Source organism: Pteropus vampyrus, unplaced genomic scaffold, assembly GCF_000151845.1.
Source record: "Pteropus vampyrus isolate Shadow unplaced genomic scaffold, Pvam_2.0 Scaffold23, whole genome shotgun sequence".
Classification (NCBI taxonomy): Eukaryota; Metazoa; Chordata; class Mammalia; order Chiroptera; family Pteropodidae; genus Pteropus; species Pteropus vampyrus.
The window spans coordinates 867,537-875,418 of record NW_011888804.1 but is presented as its reverse complement, the minus strand read 5'-3'; the positions used below and the strand labels follow the sequence as shown (position 1 = coordinate 875,418).

Genomic DNA, 7,882 nt, shown 5'->3' with positions numbered 1-7,882 from the left:
GAAGAGCTGCCTAGATAACCTGCAACTGCTTACAGACTCATCAGGAGCCCAGCTGACCAGAAGAACTACCCGACCAAGCACAGTCTAAATTTCCAACCTATAGAATTACAAGCTAAAGAAATGGTTATAGTTTTAATCCACAAACTGGGGGGGGGTGGGGGAGGGGGGTTGTTACTCAGCAATAGCTAACTGATACATTCTCTTTCCATATCCCCTTTTTGTCCTGTTTTCTATGACATCACACTCTTCTTAACTTCTTCCTCTCTGGCTGTTCCTTCTCGTTCTCTTTTGCAGATTTCTCTCTACCCCTTATTATTGATGCTCCTCACGGATCTGTTCTAGTTCCCTCTTCTTACCATCATTTTTTTCTCTAGATAACCTCACCAACTACTTGTCTTCAATTACTGTCTATACACAATTCCTAAATCGACATCTCCCGCCCAGAATTCGTGACTTTCAAATTAGTACATACAAATGGATATCAGACATCTCCATTTAAGTTTATTTAATAAATATTTGGTTCTGTCATAGGTACAAATTGCATATATTGAATTCTGAACTCCTGACTCCTCCTCTAGGCTTCTTGTTTTCTTAACTCTTGTCCACCGTCACCAAGTTCTGTCGATTCTATCAAATTTGCTGTAAATCCATCTACTCTTTCTTATCTTTACTGCCCGTTAAGCCTAGGCCACCATTAATTGTGTGACAGTTGCAATGCAAAAAGTGTCCTTTCTTCTGGGTAACAGCAATATATGATCATTGGTCTTCCTGACTTATGTGTTATTGCTTTTCAGTCCCTTCTCTGCCTTGTTATCAGAGTGATTTTTTTATAAAGCAAAATTGATATAACTCTCCTACTTCAAATTCTTCCACGGGACAACCAGCCTTGATGTGTCTCTGAATGTGATGCAATACGAAGTACACAGCACATTCTATGAAGTCTTCTTGCAAAAATAATTGAACCTGAATCTAGATTAGAAAAATTATAGGGGATCGAGGAAAAGTTAAATGACAAATCCAGAGGGAGGAACATTTATAGGACACTGGCCCAGGTTTTTTCAGGTAATCAATGGCACTTTAAAAACAAATAAAAAGGGAACTGCTATATATTAAACAACTACAAAATCTTGTTATAAGAAATTAAAGACCTAAATAAATGAAAAGATGTTCTATGTTCATGCGTCAGAAGAATTAATATTATTAAAATGGCAAAATTCCTCAAAGCTCCCCAGGTTTAATGTAGTTCCTGTCAATATCCTACCTGGACTTTTTCAGAAATGGAAGATTTGATTCTAAGATTCACAGGAATTGTCTACAGCCATACTACCCTCAATGAGCCCGATCTTATCTGATCTTGGAAGTTAAGCAGGGTCGGCCCTAGTTAGTTCTTGGATGGGAGATCACCTAGGAATACCAGGTGCTGTAGGCGTTAAAAAAAAAACCAAAACTTAAAATTCACAGGAATTGCAAGAGACTCTAACTAGCCAAAACAGTCTTGAAAACGAAAAAAAAAAAAAAAAAAGTTTGAGGACTCAAAGCTTCCTGATTTCAAAACTTACTACAAAGCTACAATAATCAAGGTAGTAAGACACTAACATAAGGACAGACATATAGATCAGTGGAATAGAATTGAGAATCCAGAAGAAAAAGCCCTATATAGGGTCAATAGATTTTTGACAAGGTGGTCTTTTGCTAAAAAGAATCATATTTTAAACAATAGTGCAGGGATAAATGGATGTCCACTTGAAAGAGAATGAAGTTGGACCCCTATTTCACACCTTATACAAAAATTAAAATGGATCGAAGACCTAAATGTAAGAGCTAAAACTATTAAACTCTTAGAGGAAAACTTAGGAGTAAATCTCCATGACCTTGGGTTAAGCAATGATTTCTTAGCAAAAGCATATGCAACAAAAAATAGATTGGACTCCATCAAAATTACAAACGTATGTATTTCAAATTATATCATCAAGAAAGTGAAAAGATATGGGAGAAACTATTTGCAAACCAGATATCTGTTAAAAGAACTTGTACCAAGAATAAAGAACTCTTACAGTACAACAATTAAAAGACATATAACCTCATTAAAAATAGGCAGAAGATTTAAATAGACATTTATCCAAAGAAGATATACAAATGGCCAATAAGCACATGTAAAGATGCTTAGCATCATTAGTCAATAGGGAAATGCCAATCAAAATCACAATGAGATATCACTTCACACCCACTGATAACCAAGATGAAAAAAGACAAACAGTAACAAGCTTTGGCAAAGATATAAAGAAATTAGAACACTCATAAATTGTTGGTGAGAATATAAAATAGTGCAGCTACTTCGGAAAACAGTTTGGCAATTTCTCAAATTGTTCAACATAGAGTTCTCGTGTGACACAGCAATTCCACTCAGATATATTCCTAGCATAGGTGAAAACATGTTCACACAAAAACTTGTGCATAAACGTTCATATGTTTATTGCAGCATTATTCATATGAGCCAAAGAGTGGTAACAACCTAAATGTCCATCAAATGATGAGTGGATAAACAAGTGGTATATCCATGCAATGGAATAGTATTTGGCCATAAAACAGAATGAAGCACTGACACCTGCTGCAACATGGATGAATTTTGAAAACATGGTGCTAAATGAAAGAAGCTGGGCACAAAAGACCACATACTGTAGGATTCCAGTTTTATGAAATGTCCAGAATAGACATGTATCAATAGAGACGCAAAGTCGACTAACGGTTGCCAGGGGCTAGGGAGAGAAGGAAATGGCGAGTGACTGCTGGTTGTATACAGGTTTGTTGTTGGGTTGATGGAAAAGTTATAAACTTGATTGTGGTGATGGTTTCACAAGTCTGTGAATATACTAAAAACCACTACTGTACATCTTAAAAGGGTAACTAATGTAGTATGTGTCATATCATAGATCCCTCTTAGAATTTTATCCAGAAACACAGCCCAGCACCCAGAACTTCTAACTTATATTTAAAGACCAATTCTAATTGTTGAAGTCATTTATGTCAACAAGCATATTTTCCACTGTATTATGGCTTCAAGAAGTTCAATCTTCTTCTAAAATTACTCTGAGGCTTCTAATCTCTATTTCACTAGAATCAATGCATCCTGATCAAGTGGCAGTATTCTCAGCCTGCCCTGAACTTTCAGTAGTACTGTGTAGGAAGCATGTGATGTTCATCATGTTCTGCCTCATCTAGTAGCTCATCATATTCTTTCTCTTTCCACCAGGACTAGAGATCTTATCCCTCTCTGCATAAAGGGGTCTCAGGAAAATGCATTGCATATGGTAGGTGCTGCACAATATTTATACCATCTACTATCTTATTCATATGGACAAGATTCAATTTGTGTCAACTTTGAATTTTATTGAACTGATGTCTATTCATTATTGACATGACACAAAAACATGAATCAAAGAGCAGGAGAGGCATGGAAGGCATGCGATAGGGACAGAAGTTATAGAATTTTATTGAACTGATGTCTATTAGTTATCGACATGACACAAAAACATGACTTTAAACTTGAATGTGATACTTTGGGCCATTCATAAGACAACGAATTCCTTGGAAGAGCAATCTGTTATTACAGACCAAATGAATAAGAGTAGAGTGTTTTAAAAATTTAGTACACTAGAATTAGATTGGTTTGTTAATATTACTGTTTGACATTGTTACCCTAGCAGTTTCTGATTTTAAATAGTATCTTATTCCACTTATTTTTTTTCTTATTCTGGAGGTTACTTATTTTTAATCACAGATATTTCCACAAAATAGGTGTGTTTCAAAAACAGTTTTAAAACATGGTATCATTCATACTTGCTAGAATGTACAGATCGCACTGATCACATGATACATGAGAATTCTCAGTTAAAGAACTGGAGACTTCCGATCCTTTGTTTGAAACATACTTTTAAAAATAGCCATAATATTTTGTAGTTCATCCCTAAAGAGTTGGAATCTCTTTCCGTACTCCCTGAATCTCAGCTGGTCTTCCTGACTTGCAATGTCAGTGGATAAATAGATCCATGCTTTCCTGGAACTTAAATTCTAGTGGGGACGATAGACAATAAGCAAAGTAATTATATAATATGTTAGAGAGTAGAAAATGCTATGGAAAAGAGATCAAGAGGGATTGGGAGTGATTTGGTGGTGGTGTGTGTGTGTGTAGTTTTAAATCAGGTGGTCAAGGCTGTCTCATTGAGGTGAAATTTAAACACAGACTTGAAGGAGGTGAGGGCAATTCGATTTCAAGAGAAAAGCATTTCAAGCAGAGGAAACGCCAGAGTAAGGTCCCAAGGCAGTCCTGAGAATCCTGGTCCCAGATTGCTCTAATCAGGGGAGCATCAGAAGAAGCTCGGACTATATGAGTCCACAGACCTTTTGAGTAGAATTCAGATAAACTTAATATTTCTTTCCATTCTGAACGTGGGCAAACGCATTCTATTCCTACCACATGCCTGCTAAGCCTGTCTTGATCTATTCTCTACATGAAACCATATTAGCTTTCAATCACCCTAATATAGTAGGGCCTCAGATTCCCTCCAGATATTAATATATAAAAACTTTAAAGTAAACTGGGCCAGTACAGCAAACAGAATTGTAATTGGCCAAAAGAATCAAAGAGCAGGAGAGGCATGGAAGGCATGTGATAGGGACAGAAGGAAACTTGTTAGAGGCCCGTGAGAAATTTGCCCTGGGTCTAATCCCACAACCTGTCCTAATCCAGTTTCATGTGTCATTCTCGTTTATGACTAATGAACTAGCCTCCACGACTGAAAACACTGAGAACTCACTCTGCTATGATGTCACCCCTACAGAGTAGTAGTCTCAGCTGTATAGAATGGTAAACAGCTGAGTCAGGGTTTACCCCTTGCATTTTCGGTAATTTCTTGTATTTTAAAAATTCTAAATGTAGCCAGATCATTGATAGTTAATTTTGTTTAAAAAATTTATTTCCAATATCTAGAATTTGATACAGAATTTTTCGTTACCACATATAATAAATGGATGAGGATAATAACTTTTTTTTTTTTTGCATGATATTCCTTCTTTCAGTTGTTATAAAATATTTTTGGCATTCTGCTCCAGTCAGTCATTCTTCATAGATTTTTTTCATTTATCCACACTTAAAAATAATCCACTAAAAGGGAACACCAGTTTATTCAGAAATAAAACCTAAAATATAGTGATAGGTTAGGGCTTAGTGAACCAAATCTGGACAGTAATTAGTAAAATCATCTACATGAAAATACACTTGGAGAGTTGTATAGTCTTACTAATCACATAATTTAAATCCTGGGGAGGATGTAATTTTTCAATACCAGTTTCAATCAGTATTGGATATCAGATGGTGAATTCACAAAACCAGAAGGCTTTTGGAAAATAGGACATCACACCGAAATTGTCAATTCATAAAGAGTCGAAGATTTGGCTGATAACGATTTGACAATTCTATACTACAAAAGGTATAAACAAGTTAAAATATACATGACAAATTAAAAACAATTTTGCAGTTTACTTAATAAAAGATATACCTATTTTAATAAAGAGTTCCTATGTATCATTAAGTAAACCCATAGAGCAGTGAACAAAGGATATAAAGACAGTTCACAGAAGAAATAAAAATTGCCAATGAACAGAAAACATTCAATCTGGTAATCTGGAATGCATCCTATACACATATTTCCACTAATATTCAAAGATATACCTTTTAAACAGTTTACTGCAGCATTTACAACAAAATATTGTAAACAATATTGAATAAAATATGCTATGAAGCAGCCATTAATAATAATAGATTTCAAATACTGACAAGGAAAGTATAGATAATCTCACTTTTGTTAAAACACACACTTAGGTACAAAAAACATTAAAAAGAATCTTAGTTACTTGAATTTGATCAGGACAAAGTTATACCAAACTGTGAACAATAAACAATGGGAAGTGCAAGTTGTAGCTATATAAAAGACTTTTACTTTATACCATTTTGTTTTGTTTGCATTTATAAAACGAATATGTATTACATTTATAATCAGCAACAAAATCAATAATTTCTGTTTTGGGAAAGAAAGAAAAACATTTCAGGTTTAGAAAATGGCCTGGTGAGAAAATAAATTTCAATACTGGCTGAAGAAAACTGGAGTGGGCTTCTCTGTGGGTTATTCTCCTTCAAATATATGGCTTTGTTATCCCTGCTTACAACTTACAAAGTAAAACATTTTACACAAAGAAAAATCAAGTATCCTATTTTACTTTTTAAATGGTTATGAAAGGGTATAATTTAATTGTAAATGAAAATGCACTGGAAGTGAGATCTAATGCATAGACATTTAATGTCAACTAATGGAAGCGTATGGGATGTGAATTTTACAGAGAGGCTGTTTTCTGAATTATAAAATCCGCAAATTCAAAATCCAAGTGTGGATGACAAAGACATATACTGCAACACTATAAAGAATTCTTTCAGTTTAATCTAATCTTATATCCTCACTTTCCCCACCCCAATGCAGTTCCTTCCACAGACCAAAAAATAATTTTTTTTTTAGACAGCTATCACTTTTTTACCCTCTACTTCAACGTTCCATTATAACATTCTAGCTAGATCGCTGGTGATTTAGAAAGTATACTTGTTCAGAGACTTCTAATTTATTAAGAATATGGTAATGGCTCTGTAATTAAGAGCTATTTATAAACACTGACAAATAACTGAATCCTAAACATTTAAAAGTGAATTTGTACCATTAAATCAAACGAATATATATTGTCGAAGGAAAATGAATTTTCCTAAATGCTAAAGAAAAACACAGGCTGTGTGAACAGAGGTTCTTGGGAAGTGAGTCATGCCTTATAAGCCACTTGGATATTCACAGCATCCTGGTTGGTTTTGCCTGCTAATAATCTACAAAATAATGAGAAAGAGGGGCAAAATCACTCCAGCTGAGAACATGAAGAACAGAACCAACTAGGAGGAAGCCTCTTATTGGTAGAAAGTCGATGGACTTTTTGCCCACCAAAGGAAATGCAACCTTTTGCGGAGGGTGGGGTTGGGGGGGAGGTGCATGGAAATCGGTCGTTTGGTATTTTAGTAAGGATGATGCCATCTTTCCACTTACCTGCTCAAGGAGACGATAAAAGAGATAAAGAGCCAGCTTTGTTTTAGCAGCCTGTACAATTCACATTCCTTTGAATCCAAGGCAAAGATTAGAAGCCGGTCCCCACCCCTATTCCAAGTCCATCCTGAAGTACAAGTGTTTGGTTATGATCTCACCTACCCACACCTGGAGACCTGTCATAGCATGGACATGTCCAAACTATTTCTCGTTCCTCCACCCAACACTCTCTTCATAATACACAAATGCAACAGACAATTTTTTTAAAATGGGGCACCTTCTTAAGGCAACTACTTCCCATCTTTGTAGGTTCCCTTCTATAAAATGTCTCCTCTCTCCAGTTTATTCTGAATTTGGCTTCAGGATTTCTCTTCCTAAATTGCTTGGATGTTTTCAGTGAGGTGAGTGCAATGAAAAATCCTTAGCAGATCCTTTTCCTTAATAAAATTCAAACCCCATAGCAAAGCAATGAAGAGTTCTATGCATCAGTGAATGAACAACCCTTTTAAATTTTTTCTTCTACCATTCTACATTTCTTGAGCGTTTCTGCTTCTTTTACTTACGCTATTTCCTGTACATTTCAATGCTCGTTTTATCTATGGAAATCCTCCTACCTACCCTTTAAGGTTAACTCAGTTTTTCTTTCCAGAAGTCTTCAAATACGCTCCAAAAGTGAATATTTAAACCTGTGGCCCTGTGAATTTGAAGCCAGTTCTCTCTAGGTGCTTCTCCTGTCACCCCCAAATAACCCG

At 35.5% G+C, this 7,882-nt stretch overlaps 1 pseudogene; it reads left to right on the top strand.

The window, feature by feature from the left end:
* The first annotated feature begins 1,310 nt into the window (after nucleotides 1-1,310).
* LOC111737058 lies at nucleotides 1,311-1,429 on the top strand (annotated as a pseudogene).
* The last annotated feature ends 6,453 nt before the right edge of the window (nucleotides 1,430-7,882 follow it).